This window comes from Loxodonta africana, chromosome 3 (genome assembly GCF_030014295.1).
Source record: "Loxodonta africana isolate mLoxAfr1 chromosome 3, mLoxAfr1.hap2, whole genome shotgun sequence".
In the NCBI taxonomy this organism is placed as follows: Eukaryota; Metazoa; Chordata; class Mammalia; order Proboscidea; family Elephantidae; genus Loxodonta; species Loxodonta africana.
In genome coordinates, this window is record NC_087344.1 from 34,378,184 (window position 1) to 34,405,141 (window position 26,958).

General features: G+C 51.4%; 1 protein-coding gene across 10 annotated transcripts in view; it reads left to right on the plus strand.

Moving 5' to 3' along the window:
• GATAD2A (GATA zinc finger domain containing 2A) overlaps nucleotides 1-26,958 on the plus strand; it is an 82,745-nt gene that overhangs the window by 16,770 nt on the left and 39,017 nt on the right. For 6 of the 10 annotated variants that reach the window (XM_064281031.1, XM_064281024.1, XM_064281032.1 and 3 more), the window contains exon 2: nucleotides 21,543-21,630. The exons of 2 other annotated variants lie outside the window; for them this stretch is intronic. The gene's annotated coding sequence lies outside the window, so the exon portion shown is untranslated. Of the gene's footprint in view, nucleotides 1-7; nucleotides 5,000-5,376; nucleotides 5,485-21,542; nucleotides 21,631-26,958 lie in introns of those variants that run through there. 2 more of the 10 variants (XM_064281026.1, XM_064281027.1) reach the window with 2 other exon arrangements.

Sequence of the window (26,958 nt, forward strand, 5' to 3'; positions counted from 1 at the left end):
GTAAGTGAAAGCGTCCTTATCTGGAGAGCTCTGGATTCCAGAGATCAAAGTCCGGGACTCGCTTCAGCCTTCCTTTTCTCTTCCTCTACTATTGACTTCCTTCGGTTTTCCTGGAGCCATAGTGTTTGCTAAGCCAGGGCTTCTCTGTGTTCCTCAGCACAGAGGGGCTGACCGACAGTTCTCTGTGTGATTGCTGCAATCTTGAACATCTTGTCATGTTAGAAGTGGCTGCAAGTTTTTTTTCCTGTTAGGTTCTGTGACATGTTTGCTGGCATCGGTTTGTTAGTATGTGCCAGAGACCGGTGGCCTTTTAGACCCTACCATAGCTGTGCTGGAGGGTCTACAGCTGTGCAGGAGGCTTAGCACTGATATGAGCCATCAGAGATCCCTGCCTTCTGTGTGCCAAGGACTGTGCACTGGCATCTCCAATGCCCAGAGTGATCACACCATGGAGGTGTGTGTGTAATAATCACTATCTTACAGATGAGGAAACTGAGGCTCCTGAAGCCGCAGAGCCCAGGAGTGCTCCTGCTAATGAGCCCACTGTGTGTTTTTGGGGCGCTCCTAGGACACTTCCTGTCTAGGCTCCCCTGCACTTCTGTTTGGAAGTGGGGGTGCCCAGGGTGACGTGGTACCTTCTTGTCTGTAAGAGCAGTCACCCAGCTGGCCTGAAGGGGCCAGCCTGAGCTGCTTGTGGTACTTGGCTCAGCCCTGCCTTGGCAGGATGATGGTCCTCTTCTTGAGGAAGTACTTACTTAGGGCTGTGGGCATGGCTGCTCTCTGACTTTGAGGGAGACTTGCTGGCCCTTCATCTTTCCTTCCTTTTCATCCCTTCTTCTCCCTCTGGAGTGCCGAGGCTGGGTCCCAAAGACCCCAACAGAGGACCACAGGCTGTGCGCTATAACCTGGACTCGCTGTTCTTTCACTCCGATGACATCATTTTTTTTTAATGTCCAGTCATCTCTAATGCAGTTTCATTTGGCAGATCTCAAGAGCTTATATTTTGATAGCAAGAAAGAAAAATTACCAGGTAGAACAAGTTCTGGAAGGATTTATACTGAATGGTAACACTACATTTCTGGATTAGGATTAGTAGTACTTTGTTTTTATTTTGTAACTTTTGGGTCTCACTGTGTTTTCTCATTTCTTTTAAAGATAGGAACCTTTGAGTAACAACACCTTTTAAAGACTCTGATTCTCAGCGCTGCAGTAGCGCCTCTCTTGTTCGGCATCGTTTATTTTGTGAATTTCTGGCACTGCAAGTAGTGATTTTTGGGTTGATTCATTCAGTAACTGTTGGTGTGCCTACCGTGCCTCCGGCACTGTGCTAGGAATCCCTGCTTGGTAGAGGGATTAGCGGGGAAGAAACTGTGATTAATCTCATAAAGGTAGGCCAAGGAGAGGAGGTGGCAGAACCCGGTGGGCAGGCCCAAGGGGGGCTTTCCCTAACGGGTGGACTGGGTGAAGAGAAGAAGGGAGAGTGATTATGCAGAGAGAGCTTGGGCTGGGAGAAGACCTTTGTGGTTGGAGCAGAGGGAGTAGGGTTTAGGATTTTCCCTGAGAGCCTGGGGTGTCGCTGAAGGGGGATGCAGGGATGCGGAGGCTTTGCAGCAGAACCTTGCTGGGTTTGGGAAAGCGGGGGATGGAGTCTGGTGTGCATGGAGGCCCCGTGTGCAGAGTAAGACTTGCTCCATAGGCTTTTCAAGGCTGTGACCTTGCAGAAGCAGATCATCAGGCTCATCTTCCAAGATGGTTCTGGATGGCCTCAAACCGCTAGCCTTTCTGCTAGTTGTTGAGTGCTTAATCGTTTCGGTTGCCCAGGGACTCCAGAGGATGTGGCAAAGCAGAGGAGCTGCTCTGAAGAGTGCCAGTGTTTTCTCATGTCCATTCTCTGGGGAGAAAATTAAGAACATTCTGCAGAGTCTGGGCTATGTCAGTTCCCAACAGAAGCAAAACTTCGTGCCCTTATCCTTGAGTTCAGGTGAACGGCCAGCACACAGTGGCCTAAGAGCCAGGCACCTGGGTTCTCATCCGGAGGACTTCCTGCATGGATGGCGGTGTTTCTGTGCTGTCACATGGGAGGGCAGGGTGTTTTTTTTTTCTAGACTTTCCCCCCTCCTGATGATTTAGTTAGTTCATGCTTGTAGAAAACTGAGGCAGAGAAAGGACAGTTTGAAGCAGCAGCAGGTCAGTGGGTGAATGTTTGTGAGCAGTCGCTATGGGATGTCTAGGATCGTGGGGTTTTTGAGGAGCAGTTGTCAGCTGGGAAGAATGTGGAACCAGAAGAACAGGTCGGCGGTGCCACGTTCTGTCTGATAGAACTGCCGCCTGTAAGTATGGTCACTCTTTGGAGCAGATGTTCTTGAGTTGCTTGCAGTTTTAGCAGGCAAGTGAAACGGCCTCTCAGTGTGCATCTGCTCAGGTAACTAAAAGCTTCATGTTAATAGTGAGCCTACACTCTTGTATTGAGTGAGGGACAGTGTTTTAAGAAGGTTGAGATAAAAAGAAAAGGTTCTGGGTTCCATGTGGTGGCCAAGAGGTGGAAGCAGTGAGGCTGAGGAGCGAGGTCAAGGTGGTGGCCATGGAGTGACTGGGCACCTTGTGGTGACCAGTGCTGTGGAGTAATTGGCCACCCCAGGTCCTGCATGCCACAATTTCGGCACACAGGATCCAGGACTTACTAGTGGAGACTGTGGGCTGCTTGTCTCCCCTCACTCTCCAGGCTGTATGTATGACCTCTTTTCTTTTTGTTTGATGAAAATGTAGGTTAGTGTTTTAGAAGATAAAAGAACTTCTTCAAGTAGAATACCTACAGGTCGCCTTAGGAAGCGGGGGTGGGGGAGAGGGTCTTTAGCACCGGTCCACCCAGCCCTGCACCTCCCTGCTCTTCTCTGCTTGGAAGTGCCCCTGCTTCACCAGTGAGGGTTCTTCAGGGGACTTGCCTTCCTGTTCCTGACCCTCCTTCCAGGGTACCTTGTGTAAAACCACTGAAGACATGAGCCCTGTTGACACGGCGGAGGCCAATGTTTGGGGTGGATGTGCTCTCAGACAAGTGAGTGCCCAAAAGGCATGCTGTTGAGAGGAGTTTGGGGGCAGGTTTGAGTTCCTAGGATTCAGATTGGCCTCAGTTGGGTGTGATAGAACTGGAGGGAGGGGTGTGGTCGCAGGGGCCTTAGTAGGCCGGGATTATAAGAGGTCTGAGCTTGTTTGAGGTGAAGAATTTTTCAACCTCACCTGTAGCTCTGCCTGCAGACCCCACCACCCTCTCACTGGCCTTGCTGGCTGTGTCATTTAGCTTGACCCTCCAGACTTCACGCTCCCTCAGGGAGGTGATGTCTGTGAGCTCACTTAAACGACATCCTGCTCCTCAGCACAGGCCGGCTAGTGCCACTGGCCACATGAGGCCATGCACCTGCCACCCAGCAGGTCCCGTGTGGCCAGTGAGGCTAGTCTGGCTCAGGTGGCCAGGTGGTATGCTCTGCTGAGTCTCACGCTATTTCCCGTTTCTAAAAGGGGTGATGAGAACCTTCTCAGGAGGCTGTGTTGGGATCTGGGTCTCAGCACGGAGCCTGGCTGCAGTGTGTGACCAGTAGATTGTGCTGTTGTGACTTCCAGACGAGGGGCCAGAGCAAATAACAGGAGGGACCGTGCCACCATACGTGCAGAGTCCCTTCGTGCCCTCCACTGCCACTTGGCCGCATCTCAGCTCTATGGATTGGCCCTTGTACCCATGGAAGATGGCATGCTCCTCCAGCGTGTGTCCTTGCCAGGGTCCCCTGCTGACTCGTCTGCTGAGGGGCTCACTTGACCTCTGATTCTAGATCCTCCACCTGAAGGAAGGGACAGCCTCTTCCACCCTTGGCTTGCTGACACTGATGTCCTGATTTTCTGGGGCTACTCTTGAGACCAGGAGGGGTAGCCAAGAGCTGGCTCCTGGCCTGGGCAGGAAGCAGGTCTCCTGCTTGTGCCCACCTGACTGGCCCTAACCTGGTCCCCCTTCCAGACTCATAGCTCATGTGACTCTGGAGGTGGACAGACAGGCTTTTCCGTGACCACCACTTCCTCGCTCTTCAACCTTGGGCAGGTCGCCTCAGTGTTCTCATCTGTGAAATGGGGGCAGTATTTTTGGCTTCAGAATGTCTGTGAGGATGAGTGGGAAACCTTTGTAGGTAGTTGGGTTGTCCCACCCCCTGTGCCTCCGTCCACCAGGGGCTGCTCCCCCACACCTCAGCTGCGGAACAGGGAGACACTCAGGCTGAAAAGGAGTTTTATGACATAGTCCCACCATAGCCTAATGATTTGAAGGTCGCTGTTGGGAGATCTCACCTGAAAAGGTCAGTCAAGTTACCCAGAAGGAAGGTGAAAACCTGTGCATATAAACCAAACGTAAATTTCCTTCGTTTGCAGTACTTCTTTGCGACTAGCCCTTGAGTCAGTGGCTGTTTGACTAGATTTAAGACACTTCACTTTAGAGAGGTTGCTCAGCATGACCTTGAGGGGAGCAGGTTCCAGGCCCCATTCCCATCATTGAGTTACCAGTTGGTGCATTTTTGTGGCTGTAACAACAGATATTTTTCCTGTGTGTTTTGGGCAAGCTCACTCTGCCAGCAAACTCTTGAAAGCTCTTCTCGCTGTGAATGTCAAGCTTTATTCACACCTACAGAGAAAGTACGTTTTCCTCAGTTGCTCAGTAGTGGAGCTTTGGGAACAGTGCTATCTAAGGTGGTAGTCGTGAGCCCCAACTAATGGTGACCCCACACACAACAGAATGAAATGCTGCCCGGTCCTGCACCATCCCTGTGATCAGTTGAGGATCAGACTGTTGTGATCCATAGAGTTTTCATTGGCTGATTTTTGGAAGTCAATAGCCAGGCCTCTTTCTTCCTAGTCCATCTTTGCCTGGAAGCTCTGCTGAATGCAAACCTCCACTGACAAACACGTGGTGGCTGTGCTTGAGGTGCTTTGGCTGAGAGCGGAACCTGGGCCTCCCACATGGAAGGTGAGAATTGTACCACTGAACCACCATTCCCTCCGCTCTCTAAGGTAGGAGTGTAGCAAACAGCATTCTGGGTTGTGTGTGTGTGTGTGTGTACACGCGTGCGTGTGTGCACACACATGTGCGTGCTTTAGGTGAAACTAAGTTGCTCATTCAACACTTTATACACAAGTTGTTTTGGGACATTGGTTGCAATCCCTGCGATGTATCAATATGTGAACAGTCTCCCCTTCTCCATCCTGGGTTCCCATTTCTGTTTGTCCAGTTTCCCGTCTCTTCCTGCTGTCTCCTCTTTGCTTTTGGGCAGGTGTTGTGCTTTGGTCTCATATGCATGATTGAACTAAGGAGCATGTTTCTCATGTGTATTGTTTGTTTTTTAGAGTTGTCTAATTTTGGCTGAAGTGTGAACTTCAGGAGTGACTTCAGTTCTGAGTTAAACACTGTCTGGGACCATAGTCTCGGGGGTTCCTCCAGTCTCTGTCAGACCAGTAAGTCTAGTCTTTTTTTTGTGAATTTGAATTTTGTTCCATGTTTTTATCCTGCCCTGTCCAGCACCCTCTATTGTGATCCCAAATTCTCGTTTTGAAGGCGCGAATGGAGTTGATTAAGTCCTTGGAGGCCTGTGATGTTCTCAGGACTTCCATATCGTTGATGGAACACTTGAACTTTGTTTTCTATAGTCTCACGTATGTTTTTATATTCTTTGTAATATAAAGGGTTAGTACCCCTTCTCGCTTTAATGGGGTGGTTCTTTCAGAAGATCGTGTAGTCAGGTCAATACCAGGGAATCTCTTAGGCCATCTGGACCCCTGGTAGAGTTTGCAGGTTTCCTACGGTTGTTTCCTTAATGGATTATTTGCTAAACTGACCTTTCCACAATTTGCTGTGGGTCGTATGTCTCCTGCTACCCCTCCCCAAACCTCGTTTGGTAATGTTTCCCATGGTTAGGCCACGTCTGGTACTGAAATCTGGAGAGGGGAAGAAATTGTCATCATTTGAGATCATCTTTGGACATAGACGTTGACATACTGAATTTGGATCGAAATGTAGTTTCAGCCTTCCTGTCTACTTGTGTTTATTTGTCAGGACGTGGCGTTAGAGATGTAAATATTTTCGGTGGTTGAACAGTAGACAGATTTAGGATTCACCGTGACTAGCTTTTTCACTGGGGGCAGTTGTGGTTTTGTGGTAGAATTCTTACCCTCCACACAGGAGACCTGGGTTCGAATCCCAGCTAATGCGCTCATGCGCAGCCATCACGCATCTATCAGTGGAAGCTTGTGTGTTACCGTGATACTGAACAAATATCAGCAGAGCTTCTAGACTAAAACTGAAAATCAGCCAGTGAAGACCCTGTGGATCACAGGGGTTTGATCTGCAACCAACTACTGCCAGACTGGGTGGCATTTTGATCTGCTATACATAAGGTTTCCATGAATCAGGGCTGACTTGACGGCAGCTAACAACAGCAACCTTCTTCTCTATACTTGGTTCTGACATCCCAGCACATGGCACACAGACTTCAAGATGTGCTGGACCGCCCTTAATTTTGCCGGCTGGACACCGAGGCCCAAGAAGGGGGTAGGGAGTGGCCTGCCAGGGCTGACGGCAGAGCGGGGCTGGGACATAGCCCTGCTCCCTCCCAGAGCCTCCCTCCTGAGTTTGCCTGGCTTTCGTGACTGCTCGTGTCCTAACTCTACTTCTTTACAGTGTTGTTTGTTTTCCTTTATTTGAACATTCTGGTTCCTCGACACTTGGGAAGGTCTTTTGGTAGGTTTCCTTCCTCAGGCAGGTCCTTTGGAGCCCTGAGGTCATCCTAGGGGTCTGAGGCAGGAGGACAGGACAGGGTGTGGCAGGAGGACATACACCTAGGGGCTTCTGGAGCTACAGGGCTACCTTTTTAAGCAGTAGAGTGTTTCTAGTTCTGGAATTGAGTGGGTGATGGCTTTAAATTTTAAGACCATAAAACTGCTTTCTCTGTCTATTAGAAGAAAGGGATGGCACTTACTGAGTTTGTAGATATCATTCAGATGATATGCAGGTGACTGTTTCAAGATTCAGAAGATTGGCTCTCAACATCAGGAGGAGCAGGCATGGAAGTTGGGTCCCCCTCTAGCACGGGGCAACAGTTGGCCGTTCCCGGGTACGAGGGGCCTGGACACTGGCAGAGAGCACTGGCTGGCTCTAAAACAGTGCAGCCAGGCAACTAAAAGATGTTTCTACAGAAAGGCTCTTGCCAAGAGTAAGTCTCATCAAGCTCATGGCAACATCATGTGTGTCAGAGTAGAACTATGCGTTGTAGGGTTTCCAGTGGCTGAGTTTTCAGAAGTAGATTGCCCGGCCATTCTTCTGAGGCCCCTCTGGGTAGACTCAACCCTCCAACCTTTCAGTTAGCAGCCTAGCGTATTAACTGTTTGCACGACCCAGGAAGTCTGAAAACATGTTAGGGAAGGCCTTGCATGTCTTTTTTACATGAGGAGTCCACTCTGGCCGTTGGAGTGGTCCTTAAACCATATCATAGGAGACCTGGTTAAGTAAATTGAACGTGTTTTGTTTGGAGGAGAGATTAGGGTGGGGGCAGCTGGTGGGTTCCAAAGGCCCATCGGTGAGCTGCTCAGAAGTGACCAGCATCTTTCTGCTGCAGCCCCATCAGGCACAGGACTGCCCATTCTGGGAGGGTGTCACAGGACAAGATGAGGTAACCTAACACAAAAGGCAGCCAAGGTGGGCACATGGCCACGTGGAGAAAGGAGCTCCGGTGACCAGCTCAGACCCCACCCGTCTCCTGTGACATTGTCTGCTCCGTCACCCTGGTTTGGTGCAGAAGGAAAAAGAGACTTAAATGATAAATTACTTAGGAAGATGAGGGAAACTTTGCTCTTAAGCAGTCCATGGGCCATTGCTGGTTGTTTTTTTTTAAAACTATCTTTTAAATGTTAGTCTGTTGACGTTCGAGAGTCTAAACTATGTGGTAGGTGCCCTGTGGGCGTGCAGCATGGCCACTGCATCCCCACACAGTGAAATCACCAAGGCAGGCACCAGGCCATGGACATGGGAGCCGGAAGGCTCTGGGGTGAAAGCGTGGAGAGTCGCCGTGGCCTAGGCGGCCCCTGCCTCAGGCACTGAGTAGACTCGTTTTACCCCAGGGCTCTGTACAGGCACGATTTTTATTAAATGCCTGATGTGGAAAAGTTGGGGCAGCTCTCATTGGTCTGCTCTGAAGAGACTGTTTTCTTCAGTCTTGGGCAACTCCAGCGTCTGTAGAGAAGGTTCAGGGCAGGTGGCTAGAAAAGACCGTTTACAAGGGCCAGAGTGGGACAATGAGCAGAGCACACACTGGGACCTCTGGATTTAGGTGAAGTTGCAGTGGGAAACAAGCTCTGAGAACATAGGTTCTACTGATTACTGGAGACCTTAAGTATGAAGCCACTTACACCTCATCCTAAAAGCAGGGAGGTCCCTGAGGATTCTGAGCAGGAGAGTGTGGACTTGGAACTGGTCAGGGAGGCTGCCAGGACAAAGGCTATTGGGTAACAGCAGGGTGTGAGAGCTCACAGGGCCCTCAGTTTGCCTGGTGGGGAATAAGAAGCAGGGACAGGTGCCAGGGACACGATAAGGAAGATTGGGCCTGATTAGCTGGGTTGCATGGACTGAGGACGTATTTCATCTGTTCGGTCAACAGCTGTTGGAGTCCGTTTCCTGCTGGGCCTGCGCCATACGCTTGGGGTCCAGTAATGGGTGAAAGGGGCCGTTCTGCTCTTGGTAGCTCAGGGCTTTGTGTGAGCAGGAGGGTGGGCAGGAGAGGTCTGTGGAGGGTGCCCAGGAGAGCAACCCAGGCCCCAAGGCTGAGTTTGTGGGAATTTGGGCAAAGGTATGGTGAGCTGGTCCTGCAGAGGGTATCCTGGGGCAGTGGCAGCTGCTTGGTGAGATAGCCCAGCTGGTGGCTGCAGTGGGTTGCAGTGGAGGCCCCCCGTGTTATCCACCTTGTGTGACCCGTCCGGCACATCGTGGGTGCAGAGGGTACGACTGTGGCCCTGCATGGTCACGGCCAGCTCCAAGAGGACAGGGCAGAGCTTGGCTTGTCCTTGCACGCACACTTGTCCCCAGACTGGTGCTGCTTTGTGTTACATAAAAGTGTGCAAGATCATCGTTGAAAGTATATCTAGGGGACCATCTTGCGCACATAGGAAAAGTTTGTTTTACTCTGCTCCCAAGGGTGAGTGAGCAACAGATGGATGGACACAGATCTTAACTTTGCATGAGAAAGAGCTTCCCAACCGTTACGAGTGGCAGGGACGAGCCCTGGGAGCTTGTTGGTAACCTGCATTTTCTAGATTCTAAGAATTTTCCAGCTGGGGGTTTTTGGAAACTTTTCCAGAAAGACCCAGAGCCATTAAGACATTCTTCTGAAATATCCAAATGAATTATTCCAACAGCTGCTGCTTCCTGGTTTTAGAAGGCTTCCTTGTTTCATGCATTGCTCAAATGCTTTCAAGTCCTGACTCTTGGTCGATTTTGAGAGAAGACAGGTGGATGTCCCACTGCTGCAGGAAACTGGTTTTGAGAGAGGGGAGGGGTCTATGGAAGGAACAGAGCCCTGAGACTTGGCATCCGGAGGAAAATGGCTCAGGTCACCAAGTGGCATCTGGCTGGTAATTACCAAGACCTTGTCTTTCGGGGTCCTGATGTTGGGTCCAGGGTGGGAGTGAGGAGTCAGGCAGGGTGGCAGTACACCGGCTATGCCCTGGCAGAGTGTCTGCCTGGCCCTTGTGGGTCCCTGCCATCCTCGACCTTTCTGCTCTCCTCCGGTCAGTTTGTCTGCTTTGTCACTGCCCCACACTTTTTGAGTGCTTAGTGATGTCCACTGAGAGAAGAAGGGCGGCCTCCACATGCTCCGTCATGGACCCAGCTTGCTATGTGGAGTGTGGTTGACATGTGTGTGAGTTTGTTGGAGTGAAGATGAAAATTGGTCTTGATTTATGACCCAGACCTGGCTTGTAAACTGGCTATAACAAAAAAGAAAAAAAAAAAAAACCCGAACCCGTTGCTGTCGAATCGAGTCTAACTGTAGAACTGCCAAATAGGATTTCCAGGGAGCTTCTGGTGGATTCGAACTGCTGACCTTTTGGTTAGCAGCCGAACTCTTAACTACTACGCCATCAGGGTTTCCAAACTGGCCATAGGGGCTCAGAAACAAGTACTTGGTCAACAGAGGCAGGTCAGTGTCTTTTAGAAAAGACGAGACACACTGAGCCATTGAACAATTGCATATGTGGTGTGTGCGATGGTGTTCATTCCTCTTGGAGGCTCCATCAGTTCAATAGAGGTGTACTCACCATCTGTATTGATTTCTGTGTTTTTGTTCTGGAAGTTTTCCCTGAGTCATGAGATGGATCCAGCCCTAGGGTGGTCTTGGAGTCACTCCTTTGCTGGTCAGTGGTTCAGGTTTGACTGGGCCTAGGAGACTGGCTCACCAGGGCTTGAGTCTCATCTGATCTCTCATTAACCATGTAGCCATGGGTAAGCCTGTTTTCTCATCTGTGAAACATGAGTGGTAATGGTAGTATGTTATGTGAAGTGTGAGTAGTAACGGAAGTATCTCGTGTAAAGGGGATAGTGACAACAGGAACAGGTACCTGGTGTGAGGTGTGGGTAGTAATGGCGGCACTTCATGTGAGGTGTGGGTAGTAATGGAGGTACTTTGTGTGAGGTGCCGGTAGTAATGCTGGTACCTCGTGTAAGGTATGGGTGGTAATGGAGGTACCTCGTGTGAGGTATAGGTAGTAATGGCAGGTACCTTGTGTAAGGCGTGGGTAGTAATGGAGATACCTCGTGTGAGGTGCGGGTAGTAATGGTGGTACCTTGTGTAAGGTATGGGTGGTAATGGAGGTACCTCGTGTGAGGTATAGGTAGTAATGGCAGGTACCTTGTGTAAGGCGTGGGTAGTAATGGAGATACCTCGTGTGAGGTGCGGGTAGTAATGGTGGTGCTTTGTGTAAGGTATGGGTGGTAATGGAGGTATCTCGTATGAGGTGTGTGTGTAGTAATGGAGGTGCCTCGTGTGAGGTTTGGCAGTAATAGCAGGTACCTGGGCAGTTTGGAGAATTAAATGAAATTAGGTATGTCAAGTGCTTGGCACAAGGCTGGCAGGGACAGAGAATTCAGTAAGCGTTAGCCACTGTTATACTTCTCTTTGTCTTCCCTTAGTAACAAAATCTTCTTTCAGCATATTAAAAATAGTTCTCTCTGTCCTACAGCGTTCACAAGTGGGTTTTTCTATAGCATTTGTACTCTGTGCCCAGCAGTAACTTTGTCCAGGAAGACCAGCCTGATGAGCTCACCCAGGAAGGCCTGGGCTTGGGGACAGCGGGGCCCTCTCTAGCAGTGCATCACTGTGTCCTACGGACAGGGTCTGGGTCTGTGACAGGTGGCCAGATGCAGAGGGGGGCAGCCTCAGGCTGTGGTAGGAGAGGGGTCTCTGGGGTGGGCCTCTTAGGGGAGGTGGAGGTGAGACTGGCCCTGAGGGTCCCTGCGAGACTGGCCCAGGCTGTGCGTAGTTAGCGAATGAACAGTGCATGCTGAGCCCCTGTGCCCTTCCCCTCCAGCTCATTCCAGCCCAGGCTACCCTCACTGATGGGCAGCTGGTGGCGCTGGGCTGGGGCTTGGGGCTTGAATGGCTCCTGGGGGTGACTAGGTGGGGCCGCATGGGGACTGCCCACTCCTAGAGCATTGTTTTCTGGATCAGCCTCTACTCTCCTCACAAGCACAGCCAGAGGCTGCACATGTTGCTGGGCGAGGCCAGGGCAGTTGTCAGTGACCTTGCGACCTGGTCCCTGGTCTGAATCGACCCTCGGGCTTCAGGTGTCACAGTTTTGGTCCTTTGCTTTTCCTGGGAACGTGCCTGGGAGGTGCGTGTGGTGGAGCCTCAGCCCTGCTGGGTGCCAGTGTGCTGTGTATCATGACAGCTCCTGGCAGCCCCGCGGCATAGAAACCGAGGCACAGGGAGTGTCGGAGGGGCATGCAGGGCCAGGGATGGGTGGGATGATGTCTGACTGCAGGCTGAGGTAGCCTCATTTCTGAGTGGGTGTAAGCGTGGAGAGGAACCAGAAGAAGCATAAGTTGTGCAGGGGTACTTGGAACCGATTGTGCGTGCATGTGGCATGGTGAGCACGTGTGTGCGTGTATAAGTGTGAGTGCACGTGTGCCTGGTGCAAGTGTGTGTGCACGTGGAAGAAAGAAATCCTGGTCCACATTGGACATGGGCACTGTGCTGTCACAGTGACCTCTGCCTTCCGTAAAGGGAGACTCAAGAACCTGCCAGGGTCAAGTGGCCACATTTGTGCCTCCTGTAGAATTCTGCCTGACGTCTGAGAGTCACATCAGAGTAAGCAGGGCCAGCAGTGTTGAGAGTGGGACCCCAAGAGGCCTGCCTCTATGGCACAAATACTCCTTGCAGAAGCACTAGAAGAGTAAAGGGCCTCCTTCCTGGTTGGACCTCTTCCTGGGGTGGGACAGCCATGCCTGGTGTCTCTAGCAGCAGGTGAGGAAGCTTCTTCTGATTGGGAGTTTTTCTCTTGGTCCGAGATTTAGGACTAAACAAACTCAGAAAACTTGCCACAAGAGCAGAAGGACTGGGTTTTATTATTTGATGTGAAAAGCCCACCAGGTTCCCTGAGGCTGACACACCTGGTGGAGAGTAGACTCCTGTCACTGCGAAGTCGAGGCCACCTGGATGGTTGGTGGGTGAGACTGGCTGTGCCAGTACCTCCCCTTGTGTGTCTTGCTGTCACGAGGCATGTCTTTCCAGATGCTTGACTGGTTGCTGTAGGCAGCTGCCGCCTCTCTGGCCCCTGCCCAATTCCTTGGTGCTATCCCTGGCTTGTTTTCTAGAGTTGGTTCAAGTTATCCCAGGGAGACTGCATGTTTGAGGTCACCTGTCACGCAGGACGCATGCCTGTTTGCAAAGGAAATGCCCACTTGTCCTAGCCAAACTCGAGGGGGACCCCAGTAGTCATTTTGCACCCCTTCCTCTCAGGTACCAGTGGTGTTGGGGGTCTCTGAGTGATCTGACCATTTGAAACCGACCTGCACAGAAATGTGCTCTGAGCCCGGGCAGCTTGGTGGCTCGTGCTTATGTCTCATCCAAGATGCTGTTGGGTGTGAACTGTTGTGTGTGAGCCATCACACGTGACCAGTTGCTCCAGTCTTACAGATGCCACCTGTACTGCCAATCCCAGACCGGCCTCTCATTGCGAGGCATGTGAATTCATTGATTCGTTGCAGGCCCAGGGGCTGCTCAGACACTGAGGGTGGAGCTGGTGTTTCTCCCAGAGGCACTCACTGGTAGGCAAGCTCGTCAGCCCGCCTTCGCCTCCTGCCAGAGGGCTCTTAAGTATCCTAGGACCTAGCCGGGTGGTTCAGGGATGTGTTGGGACAATGTGACACCAGCCCAGTTGGTTCAGGGTTGTGTCTGGAACAGTGTGACACCTAGCCCAGGTGCTCTAGGAATTGTGTTTGGGATACTCAGCCCAGGTGGTTCAGGGATGTGTTTGGGATGGTGTGACACCCAACCCAGTTGGTTCAGGGTTGTGTTTGAAATAGTGTGATACCCAGCCCAGGTGCTCCAGCAATTGGGTTTGGGATACTCAGTCCAGATGGTTTAGGGATTGGGTTGGGATGGTGTGATACCCAGCCCAGGTGCTTCAGGGATTGTGTTTCGGACAGTGTGACACCCAGCCCAGGTGGTTCAGGAATATGTTTGGGTTGGCATGATGGCTGCGGTGACCACTCAAAGGGGACATTTGTGCCCACAATGAATGTCATCCTCGTTGTCCACAATAAACACTCCCTGGCCCCTACCCTGGGAAACCCTGGTGGCGTAGTGGTTAAGTGCTACGGCTGCTGACCGAAGGGCCAGCAGTTCGAATCCACCAGGCGCTCCTTGGAAACTCTGGGCCAGTTCTACTCTGTCCTATAGGGTCACTATGGGTCGGAATTGACTCGACGGCACTGGGTTTGGTTTGGTTCTGGTTTGGCCTCTGACCTGAGTGGCCTGGTCCGTGGCCAAGGTGAGGTTAGGACGGAGTGTCCTGCGGGAAAGCAGAGCTTCGGAAGTGCGGACAAGGCTGGGTCTGGTCCCAAGAAGTGGGGTGAGGCAGGCCCATGTTAGTCCATCAGAGTTGTGACAGTCAGGATGCTGTGCCTGTTTTCTAAAGCGAAGTGTCCCAGCACCCTTCTTGTATGATTGTTTGGGAGGGGGAAGGCTGAGTGATGGTGGAAACCAGGACAGGTCAGGGTTCTAGGTTGTGCTTGGGTACAGTGTGTGTACCAGGGCCACAGGCTTTGTTCTGTATACACTGTGTCTCCACAGGGTTAAGATGACGTGTGGTTCTAGAAGGCTTATTGTAACATCATCTAGAAGCATTGGTGCCCAGAGGTTCCGGGATGTCTTCAGTGCCGAGGAGGGGGCCTGATGCACTTCCTCTAGCTGTGTGGGGTCACTCTCAGGCATGCTGAGACCTCCAGGGGGCTCAGGGAGCCTGGGTCCAGGAGCGGCTGAGGGTCCCCTGGCCACGTTCAGCTGAGGCTGCAGGTCAGTCCTGTCCAGGGTAGCCGGTTGTCAGGGAGAAGCCAGTCACAGGGAGTCGTGTCCTTTGCTTTTCTGACGTTTTCTTTAGGATGTGCACTTCCTCTAGCTGTGTGGGGTCACTCTCAGGTATGCTGAGACCTCCAAGGGGCTCAGGGAGCCTGGGTCCAGGAGCGGCTGAGGGTCCCCTGGCCACATTCAGCTGAGGCTGCAGGTCAGTCCTGTCCGGGGTAGCCGGTTGTCAGGGAGAAGCCAGTCACAGGGAGTCGTGTCCTTTGCTTTTCTGACGTTTTCTTTAGGATGTGCACTTCCTCTAGCTGTGTGGGGTCACTCTCAGGCATGCTGAGACCTCCAGGGGGCTCAGGGAGCCTAGGTCCAGGAGCGGCTGAGGGTCCCCTGGCCCCGTTCAGCTGAGGCTGCAGGTCAGTCCTGTCCGGGGTAGTGAGCACCCGAAACAGTACACTCAGGCACTTTTTAAAGTCCCAGATCATCTGGATGTAGACGTGTGATTTCTGGTCATCTTAAACATAGTGTTTGAGTGTAATTTTAAGCTGCTGTGTGGACCGCTGGGGATGAGGATGGGGTGGTAAAACAACCACTAAGATGCAGAGTGGAGTAATTTGGAGAAGAACATTAGTAAGAGTAAGAGCTAGCTGATGCTGTCTGAGATTCCTCAGTGTAAGAGCTGCTGGCCCTTGAGTGGTCTTGCACTCTGGGGACACCTGAGGAGGGTGGGGGCGGGCTGCTGGGTGTGACCCCATCCACTGGCTGGACCGTCGGAAGTTGAGCTGGGCAGATGCGGCCTGTTCACAGGATGCTTTTGGACATTAGGATGATTTGGTGGCGTGAAGGATCAGGTGCCTCGAAGGCAGAAGAAAGGAGGGATGTGGTATAGAATTGAGACCTGAAAGGCCGAGCCTATTGGAATGGCCTTACCTGGGTTTTTATGGTGACGTTAAGAAGGGAGGGGCTTCAGTGAGTTCACACTTCTAGGACCTCAGCGGGTGAGAAGTAGGGCCTAAGGGGCTGAAGGCATCTGTGGCTGGGGCAGCTCCATGAGCGCCTCTCTCTGGAGCCAGGATGCCGTGAAGCCCGGCCATTTCGGGGGCATCCACTCTGGGACAGCGTTCTCTAGGGATTGTGATGGCACATGGCTGCACAGCCTTATGTATGTAGCTGTTTTCACAGTATGATTTGCTGCTCTGATGTAAGGGATGGTTTGCGCTTACATGGCTGGGCTTTGCCTTGAGTCCACCGTGGGACTTGGTGGTCAGGTATTTATAGCCCAAGAGGAAGTCGCTCACCATTTCCTCCTCAGTCTGGTTGGGGTGGGGTGAGGAGATGGCAGGAGGGGCCCTTTCTCTTGTGCCACAGTATTCAGGGCAGAGAACCTAGGGATACTTTACATCGTGTGTCCAGTCTCAGCCGTGCCCAGTGATGGTAGGCGGGCAGGAAGGCTGGGTGGAGAGGGCTGCTTGAGCAACAGTCCTGTGAGCTTGAGGAGAGGAAAGGGGGGGGGGATGGGCTCTCCAGGCAATGGGACCAGCACTTGCAAAGGCCCCAGGGTGGAGAGGATAGGTGCACGGGTCAGAGGGAATGGGGCCAGTGCGGTTGGATCTGAGAGCGTGGTGTGAGAGAAAGACAGACTCTGTGTGTGTGTGTGTGTGTGTGCATGAGCATGTGTGTGCTACGGTCGATGCAAGCGCGTGAATGCATGTGAGTGTGAGGGTGTGGGTGTAAATGTTGAGTACAGGTAAGTGAGTGCAGGTGTGCACGTATCTTAATGTGCATGAGTGCAAGTGAGTGTGTGGGTATGCATGTGAGTGCATGTGTGAGTGAACACGTGTGTAAGCATGAGTGTGGGTCTCTGCATGGGTGTGTGCATAAGTGTATGTGCTCAAGTGTGAGTGCATGTGAGTGCAAGTGTGAGTGCGTGAGAACATGTGTATAACTGTGTGCACATGCATGTGCATGCTTGCCAGGTGAGGTCACAGGGTTACGGGGAGAGCAGGCAGGCCATGGATGGGAGGTGGTGCCCTCTGTTCCTGTGACACTGGGATGGAAGGGAGGAGGTGCCCTCTGTTCCTGTGACACAGGGAACACATGGCAGGCATTGGGGACAGTAGATTGGTCAGTGCGGGGATGGCCCAACTGTCCCTCAGGTCGTAGTTACGGGACTTGGGGTGGATGGGAGCCTGGGTGCAGGACAGGCTGGGCAGACGCGAGACCTCAAGGTCACGGCTGGCCATTACCCTGGCGCGCCTTGCCTGAGTGAGGGACCAGGATTGCAGCCTTCCAGCCTGGTTGCCAGGGACTAGCTGTGCTGGTCTTACCCTTGGCTGGGCTGTTCTTCTGCCTCAGGTGTGCCGAGTCATGCTCTTCTCCACCTCTGTGGAGACAGGCTGCTTAACGGGGCCATAGCCCCCCAGGGAGAGATGGGTAGGTAGCTTGTTGTCTCCCAGGCCAGCATGGAGCCAGGGGGCCTCTTGGTGTGACTCCTCGACTTCCCTATCCAGGCAGGCCTGTGTGGGTCAGATGTCATCTCTGTCCCTGTCAGTTACTCCTTGTGCTCAGAACACCCACAGGGGCCAGGTAGCCAGCATTTGGGTCCTGCAGCCCACAGTGGGCAGTGCTGCACAAGTGGGCAAGGTCCTGTCCAGGAAATGATGCTCCAACTCGCCAAGAAGGCTGACTCTTGCCCAGGTTAACCCTTCCCCGATCAACTGGAGAATGCTAGGATGGTTTTGACATTTGGCTTCCCGGAGACGCTCCGTGTTACAGGGCCTCAGTTTCTCCTGGGAAGACTGAGGCGGTCCTCACCCCCTGACTGCATGGCAGAGCAGCAGTAAGGGCTGCTGGCAAAAGGCCTAGGTGGCTTGTATGGGCACACGTGTCTTGTGGAATAGCAGACGTGGTAGACCTAGAGAGGGTGGGTAATCCTGTCCAGTGTCATTGGTTCTGTCTCATGTGTTTGGGCCTGAAGTGCCCAGGACTGGTTTGGACTTGAGGTGGGAAAGGCTTGGGTGCAAGGTGCATTGGAGGGTTTGAGAGCACAGCATTTCAGGGAGAAAGGGGCCTTGGGGAGACATGCAGCCCCTTGGGTCCCCTCCAGGTGCAGATGAATGCCTGGCCCCGGATGCCAGCCTGTGCTACCGATGGTACTGTCACCCAGGGTCCCAAGGGACCGCAGCTCCCAGAGGGGTGGCTGGCATCTGGCCGGGCCTCTACCTGTGTTAGATGGAAGCTGACCCTGCATGCCTGAGCTCTTGAGGGGATGAAGCGCAACAAAGGGCTTCTGTTGCCCAAAGCAAGGTGCCTTGATTTCACATGAATCACCATGGTTACCTTGTGTGATCTCCTCTAAGATTGGGATTTGATTGGGGAATGGTAGTGTATGGGTGGTGGTGGGGTCGATTGTGTGTGTGTGTGTGTGTGTGTGTGTGTGTGTTTAAATCAAGGACACAGGTGCAGGGTCAAAGCCAAACCATAATGATTTATCCAGGGAGCGCAAGAGTCTCTCTTGATTTGGTAATTGTGTACTTAAGGGTTACTTGATACTGCTTTCAATCGATGGGTTGGAAATGAAAACAGTAAAAGCTCGCTGGATCAGCCAGTGCGGGTGGATGGCAGACGCCCCAGTGATAGCTGTGGATGCGGATCACAGCGCATTTCAGAGAGTTGCTCAAGATGCTATCGGAGGAGGTGCTGCCGTGGGGCCTCAGGTCCAGCCGTCTGCCTTCACATCCCACTTTTCCGTTCAATAAGTATTTATCGGACCCCGGCTGTGGGACAGATGGTATTCTAGGTGCTTGAGATAAAACTGGCACTGCTGTCCTTGTGGAGTTTGCCTTATTGTCGAGTGAGAAAGTATGTGAGTGGCTGGTGACCCGTGGAAAGGCAGTAAGTGCTATGAGAGAGGAAGTGCACGGGGAGAGGGGGCTGGTCCGTTGTACACATGAGCATGGCGCATCCGTGCTCCAGGGGCCAATATTGGGGAATGGCCAGGCATCAGAGGGTGGGTGAGGCAGGGGCAGCAGCTGCATCAGTTATGGTATTAGGACAGACATGTAAAAAGACCCTTCTGAGATCGTCCGTGAACGTTGAATATGCGTTGAGCATTAGTTGATTATGGACTAGATATTAATATTGAACATGCCCTGGGCATTTATTGATATCCAATATGTATTGGGCAGTAGTATCGATTACAGACTGGGCATTAGTTTGGTATTGGTTATAGACTGGGTGTTAGTTGATACTAAGGATTATTGTTAGCTTTTTAAGTGTGACAGTGACTTGGTAATTATGTTTTTAAAGATCCTTTTCAATTTGAGATGCCAAGTGTGGAATGGATTGTTGAAATGACACAGTATCTGAGACTTTGGTTAAGAAATAGAAAGGCTCTGTGGTGGGGGTGCTGTTACGTTGGGGAGTGGCAGGAGACCATGTAATTGGAGCAGGGCCCAGAGGTCAGAGGTGGATGTGGAGGTGAGGTTGTGCAGGGCGGAGGCCTCTGAGGCAGTGAGAAGAAAGCTTTTTCCTCAGTGGGTGAGCCGTTGGAGGGCCATGAACCTTCAGAGTAGAAAGGCCTGTGTGTGAGTCTCCCAAGGGGGATTGTGTGGCTGGCAGGGGATGAGACACGTGGATTTGGACGTATTTGATGGCAGATTGGAAGCGTTGCCCCATGGGCTGGGTGTGGGCCAGCAGAGGAGAGGAGTCAGTGGGCAGCTCCAGATTTTCGTCTGGGCCCTGGAAGGATCAGTTTGCCATGCACTGGGCTGGGGACCTATAGGGGTCGCTATGAGTCGGAATCGACTTGATGGCAGTGGGTTCGGTTTTTGGGGGGGGGGCGCTGGGGAGGCCACGGTGGGTGTGAGAATTGTACTGGGCGTACTGTGACGCACAGGTACAGGTAGTCCTTGACTTAATTTACGACATATTCGAGTCGTGACGAACTGCACTTAAAACTGTCTTTTTTTTTTTTGGTACATCTTATCGTTAGTAATATGTGCTACATATGATGTTGCAGTGCCTAATTTGCTGATATCATCATGTCTTAGGTTTATGTGTAATGTTTTTAACATCCAAAGATTGGATTTATAAGGATACTGATAATAAAAGGCAATAATGATGAAAACTGAAAAGAAGAAAAGGTATTTGACTTACATCAGAACCCATTTACAATGGAACCCGTCTTAACCCAGGGACTACCTGTAGTTAAGTGCCTCCCCTCTGAGAAGAATTGCCCTCAGCCCTCAGGGGGCATGGCCCTTGTGCCTCAGGACCTCCTGTAGAAAGAAAGGGCATGGGGGACTTTGTGGTGGAAAGTAGCTGTCCACATACGTGGTATTGCTTCCTGGCCGGTTCTGAAACCAGGTGGGACCCTCCTCTGGATGCGTTTTCCTTTGGAAGAGTTGTGCTCGCTACTCTTGAGTTCTTTGCATTTCCATATGAATTTTAGAATCACTTGTCAATTTCTGTAAGAAAGCCTGATGGAAATTTTTCAGTGGGATTGCATTGAATCCGTAAGGGGGGAGAACTGACCTCTCCCTGACCAATGAGCAAGATATCTCTACTTATTTAGGTTTTCTTTAGTTTACCTCACAATGCTTTATTGTGGTTTTAGTTTATGGGTCTTGCACATATTTATTAAATTTAGGTGTTTCCCATTTTTTATGCTAACATAGATGAGTTTTTTTAAGCCTCAATTTTTAAGCTTCTGCTAGTGTGTGAACATGTTATTAGTTGCCACTGAGTTGTTTTCAACTCACGCAACCCCTTGTGTGCTCGAGTAGAACTGTTCCATAGGGTTTTCAAGGCTGTGACCTTTTAGAAGCTGATCGCCAGTCCTCTCTCCTGTGGTGCTTCTGAATGGATTCAAACTGCCAGCCTTTCAGCTAGTAGTTGAGCACTTAACCTTTTGCCATCCAGGGACTCCTTGTGTGTAGACATATGGCTAGTTTTTGTCGACCTCCTGTAGCATAGCAAGCGCTGGGGAAGCACAGGGGACTTTGGAAGAGAGAGGCCTCGTCGTGGGAGGAGTGAGCATGAAGATATGGTCCATGGGGTTCCCAGCCCAAATGAGGCCACGGACAGCAGAGAAAGGGCCTTCCTCAGGAGCCTGCCTTGCCTACAGCCCAGTTGGGGCTGCCCTTGGAGCCCAGAGGCCTTTTTGCAAAAGTGCCACTGGCTATTGCACGTTCTCCCTTACTTTTACAAGTTCTCCTGAGAGTTTCTCACCGTCCCTGAGCTGTGAATTGTATGTGAACCAGTTTAAAAATAAAGGCTTCAAATCAGAGCAGGCTCCTGAGAGTCATGTGGGTAAGGAGGATGACACCATTGGTGATGGTGACAGTGCTTGGCATTTCTGTCCTGCTTTTTTTTTTTATTTAAGTGGCTCAGAGCTGAACAGTTGCTGGAATGTCTTGGATCTGGCCAATCACTGGGTTCAGCTTTTGCACTTAGAGCCCTGAACACCTGAGCCCACAAATTGGAGACTGACCCAGATTCCACAAACTGGGGCCCAGGCCAACCCTGACCCCGACACTACAAACCAGGAGCCAGCCCTAACCCTGGCCCTGACACTACAAACCAGGGACGGATGACCAGACTGACTTATACCACAAACCAGGGTCTGAGCCGACCCTGACCCCAGCACATACCACAAATCAGGGGTCTCCCACATGGCAGGTGAGGATTCTACCCCAGACTACTATAACTTCATTTTAGATGTGGCTGTTACCGCCTTCGTGCCTCTGTTGTTGGTGCATATTGGTTGGTGCTATGTGACGTGTCTCAGGTTGATAGAAGTCCATTTTCCTGCTCTCCCACATGAGGATGGCCCTGGTTGAAACTGCAGAGGCTACTTTTGTGATCCCAGGGGCTAGATACAGTCACAAGTGCTGGCATGTCCCAGAGACCTTCCTTGGAAACTCAGGGTGTCTTTCTTTGTCCCCCATTTAGGCTGGTGAGCACGTTGATGTGGTTGCCTACGGACACAGCTGCCGCCATGGCCAACTTGTAGGACCAGTGTCCCTGCGCCAGGAGCCAGGTGAGCAGGCCGTGTCTGAGCGCAGGCTCAGTCAGCTCCTCAGAGGCCGATGGTGTCTCATAGAGGGGATACAGGGGGTGCAGGGTCGCACACTATGTCTGCGGGGAGCCCTGCCTCACCTTGGGGACCATGAGCCCTCTAGGGATGCTACATTCTTACCCACCAATCCCTAGTGGTCACTGCTGGACATGCACAGGGCTGAGGGGCCGAGCCATGCCAGGTAATCTGTCCTGAGGGGTCAGGAGACAAGTGTAGGACCAAGGGGCTGAGCCACTCCGGGTAGCCTGTCCTGAGGCGTTGGGCAACAAGCTGTCAGCAGTCAGGGACAAGAGACCACATCCGCCTGGTAGCCTTTGCCCCAGGCATTTCCAGGATTTCCTAATGTTGACCCAACTGTTAGACATTTTCCTTCATCTGCAGTTGGGAACGGGGACAGGAGGGCCACAGAACTCACCCTGCAGGGACTTTATAGGTTAGGATCAGGGCCCTGACTAGAGAAGAATGCAGAACCTGGAGAAGAACTTGAGGGCAGCTTGGAACCTCCTAGCTCAGCTACTTTGTTTTGCAGAGCAGTAAACTTGGATGTAGCTGACAGGCAACTTGGTGGGGGGGGCTTCATGTGCGATCGGGGGCCTTTATGCAGGGTGCTTCATCCCTGTCTGAGCGTGAATCTCGCCAGCTGTGTGGTGTAGGAGTCAGCTGCTCCCAGATATGCCCACAGCCCTAAGGGCCAAGCTGAGGGCAAGACACTACCATATTGGGTCAGGTTTGGGAGATCTAGCCTGTCTGCCTCTGAGAAGAAAATATGGGCTGGTCTTTGGTTGGTCAAGGAATCCTGGTATCCAAAAAACATTTCCAGAGCATCCTTTTAATGAAAACACACTTTCTCAGTCTTTAAGTACTTTTTTAATTGAGATATAATTTGAATACCATAAGCCATCCATTTAAAGTGTACAATTCATTGGTATTTTGTATATTCAAGAGTTGTGCAGTCATCACCTCTAACTAATTTGAGAACATCCTCACCACCCTGCAAGGGACCCCATACCTATTAGCAGTCGTTCCTCATCCCTTCCCCCAATCGCTAGCAGTCACTAATCTGCTTTCTATGTCTGTGGATTTGCCTCTTCTGGACATTGCATGTAAATGGAATCAAGTGATACGTGGTCTTTTGTGTCTGACTTCTTTCACTGAACATGTCTTTGAGGTTCATCCACATTGTAGCATGCATCTGTGCTTCGTTCCTTTTTATGGCTGAGTAATATTCCATTGTTTGGATGGACCACATTGTGTTTATCCATTCACCTATGGATGGACACTTAGGTGGTTTCCACCTTTTGGCTATTTGAATAGTGCTGCTTGAACATTTGTGTACACATTTCTGTGTGGACATGCATCTTCATTTCTCTTGGGTATATACCTAGGAGTGGGATTCTGGGTCATATGGTAACTCTCTGTTGAATGGTTTGAGGAATTGCCAGGCTGTTTCCATAGTGGCTATACCGTTTTTCATTCCCATCAGCAGTGTATGAAGTTCCAGTATCTCTATTCCCAGTGGTTTTTGAACAGGTAACTCAGATTTTGGGCCCATGTCTTTGAGATGCTCAAGGACTGTCTGTTAAATGGTGTACATTATCTGGTGGTGGTTCCAGCGTGCTGTCACTAGAGTCTGGGAACATTAGGCATTACGAGAAACGGAAGGACGAGAAATGGGGGCTTGGATACAGTTCTCCCGTGGGAGGGAACAATGCTGTGTGCTCTACACATGTGAGATCATAGGCCCTCCCCTAGATCCACGAGGTCGGCTTCCTACTCCTGGAAACACAGAAGGGTCTTACCCAGCTCTTCCAGAATCACTTGGCCAGGAGGTGGGAGAGTATGGCTTCAGTTCCCCGTGGCCCTCCTGTCTCCAGAGCCCACAGTACCGTACATGCAGAGGTGCTGTGTCTCCTGATGGTACACTGAGGGGGCTAAGAAGAGTCATACATCCATACAATGGAATATTACTTAGCCATGAAACGGGTCACAGCTTTTAGTGTAACGTGTTTGTGGTGGAAGAACTGCCCTGTAAAAATGTGGCCCCACAAGGCATGATGATGGGGAGTTCTGGGCTTTCTCTTCACTCCAATTTGCGGCATGGTTAGACTTAACAAATATGATGAACGCCATTGTTCTTGTTGTTAGTTGCTGTTGAATAGACTCCTACTCATGGTGAGCCATGTGTATCAGAGTTGAATGGCTCCATAGGGTTTGCAAGGCTGTGAACTTTTGGAAACAGATTACCAGGCCTTTCTTCCAAGATGCCTCTGGGTGGGTTTGAACTGCCAACCTTTTGGCTAATAGTTGAACATTTTACCATTTGCACCACCCAGGGTATATGATGATAGCCACTCATCCAAAACCCAAACCCACTGCTGTAAAGTCGATTCCGACTCCTAGTGACCATATAGATGTTAACGCCCAGTGGGTACTTATTTGGTCTACCTGGCTGCTTTTAGTCTGTCAGCCATTAAAGTCACGTTCCAATGCCAGGAGGGACTGGGGGGTGGGCAGTGAACAGAGAGGGTGGGCCTAGGCTTGGTTGTAAGCAGGATTGCTCTGGACATTGGCATCTAAAATTTGGGGACTTAATTCTAGAGAAGGTCTGTAGTGCCTCTAGCCCAGAGTGACTGACTGAGCCCTGCACCTGTGGCGACAGGATGGCAGGGCAGCTGGTGCTCTTTGCCTCTGCCTAGGCCTGACTCTAAATACATGGCTTGGGCAGCAAGAACTTGAAAAATGGGTGAATGGTGGATGCCGGACAGACGGTGGCTGGGCAGATGGAGCTTTGTCCCTGTTGTCCAAGGCCAGGAGGGATGGCGCAACCACAGCATCACCAGTAACCAGATGGCACCTTGGGGTGGGAAAGAGACCCCAGAGGTCATTTTGACCCTCCCCAGGGCCCTTGCCTCCCTGGTGCAGGAATCTGGAGGTTTACTTGGTGCAGGAATCTGGAAATCTTGAAGTGACTGACCAGGAAACAATGCTTTGTAAGCCATTATGACCCCAGATGTTTTCAGATGCTCAGGGTATCACACAGGGAAAGATGCTCATGACTGTTGCTTCTTGAAGGGTTTTAAGTATACCAGAGTGTGCACTTTCTGTTGTAGGATCTCCATCAGTCCAGTACAGTGATGTTCTGGGTGTTCTCCACACAAGGCAGGTAGGGCCCCCTTGGGCAGGTGGTGCATCCTTGTCCTGGGAGTCGAGAGGCCCTGGGTGGTTATGGATGAACTAGGTTGGGGGCTGCTCCTGGTGTGTCCACCACCCCTTCCCAGTTTGAAGTGTGTGAAGTATCCATGTGTGACACATGTGAGTCCACCCACTCTGTATATCTTGGTCTGCTCTGCTAGTGCCTTATCCACCGCAGGTATACACTGCCCATGAAAGGCGTGTGACTTACAGGAAAGCAGGCTTTCCTGAAAGTCGTGCAGGCATTCTTACCTGGGGTATAGAGGCATCATGGCCGGAGCCTGCTCATATGAGTTCCCTGGATGGCCTTTCTGACTCTGGTTGCAGGCAAGCCTCCCAGACATGGATGACGTTTGTCATTGTCGGGGCAAGGTCACTGTGAGCACCCACTGGTTGGTGCATGTGGCGGGTGGCCCGGGGCCGATGGTCCTTTGGTGTTTGGGGTCTTACCGTGAGGACCTGATTCTGGGCACCTGGGGTAGGGCATATCTGCTGTTGCCTCTTAGGGGTTTGTGGCTCTTGGCATGAGGTTTTCTGTTTGTTTTTGATTGTTATCTTCTCTATTGACATTGAAGATGTTTTGGGTTATTTAATCTACAAGATTTTGAAGTGTTTTTTCTCATCTGTCTAACAAACATACATCACCCTGCCTCCTCTGTGCCAGACCTGGGCCCAGTGGGGATGGAGTGGTAAAGGTGTCCCTTTCTCGGACAGGACACACGGATAGATGATTAAATGTGGAAAGTGTCAGTGCTGTGAGCAGGAAAGGGGAAAGAGACTCCCTGAGGGGTGGCGGGAGGGGACATATTTCCCTTTTCCTTTTGCTTGTGTGAGAGAGTAGGAGGGTCTGGAGCCTCAGGGGAGCTTCCTAGGCAGAGAGAACAGGAGGTGCTGAGGCCTAAGGAGTGGTGTGAGATGGTAGTAGTAACATTAGAACCTGTCTAACTTCAGGGGGGATAATGAGAATCAAAATCAGCCCAAGGTGGAGGGCAGACGTACCCGCACTCTCCCACCTTTTTACCAAGTATGACACCAGCTGACCTCCCTGCAGCACTCTTGCTTTTCTTCTGAGTTCGACAATTCACTGCACTGGCCACAAAGAACTCATAGACCATACTTAAGTGGTTTATTAAGGAAGCCTCTCAGCCCCCTAAGGACAGGCCTCCTTTAGGGCCCTCAGGACAGGCCTCCTTCCATTGGCCTCTGACTGCTGACTGACTCAGCTCATAGCCAGTGCAACAGTTTTATTCAGCTCACTTAGCTGTGAGTTGGAATCAACTCCATGGCAGTGGGTTTGGGTTTTTTTTCCTTAGCTGCATTCCTAGCAGCAGGTTTCTTTTGACACCACCGACTCTGCTGCACAGTCCCTTCTGGGCCTGTTGTGGTAGACTCTGCTGCAGGGCCCATTCCAGGCCTCTCATTGTCCTGAGGGGGCTGAGAGGAGGCCTGTTCTGAGGGGGGCCGAGAGGAGGCCTGCAGAGCTGAGGAGCTGGGAGAGCTGTCCTGCACTGAAGACAGGAGGGAGGGATGTGCTCTCCTCTTTGGGGGAGCCTTCCAGACTTTGCCTGCGTGCTTCCTTACCCATGTTACAGCTCTTCAAGGAGTTTCCTCACCTCCTGTCTCTGCTTCTCCCTTCTTGGCTGTTTTGCCTTGCTCTTTTGCCTTTTCTCCTGTTTGCCTTTTTTCTCTGCAAACCTCTTTGGAGTAGTCTACATATAGAAGCAAACTCCTAGATGGTTTCAAGGAATTGGACTCCCACCAGGCCCATGAACTAATTCCCGCTTGGTAGGCCATAGTCACTTCATTTGCGTAGTAGGTGATAGTCACTTCATTTGCATAATTATATTGCCCAAACCCTGCAAGGTACATAAAATAGACCAGTCATAGGGCAGGCTGCAGCCCAGGGCCTGACAAAAAGTATCAAACCTCAAGTTGTTTACAGCTTGCCCAGGAAATGTAGTCAACCTGGACAAAAGTAACAAATCCTCTGGGGTAGAAAACTAGGGCAAAGGTAGCTCTTCAGGGTTTAGGGGAAAATCTCTCAAGCTTTTTTTCCAGAGAACCAAGGCAAAAGGCCACATAAAGGAACTTACTGCA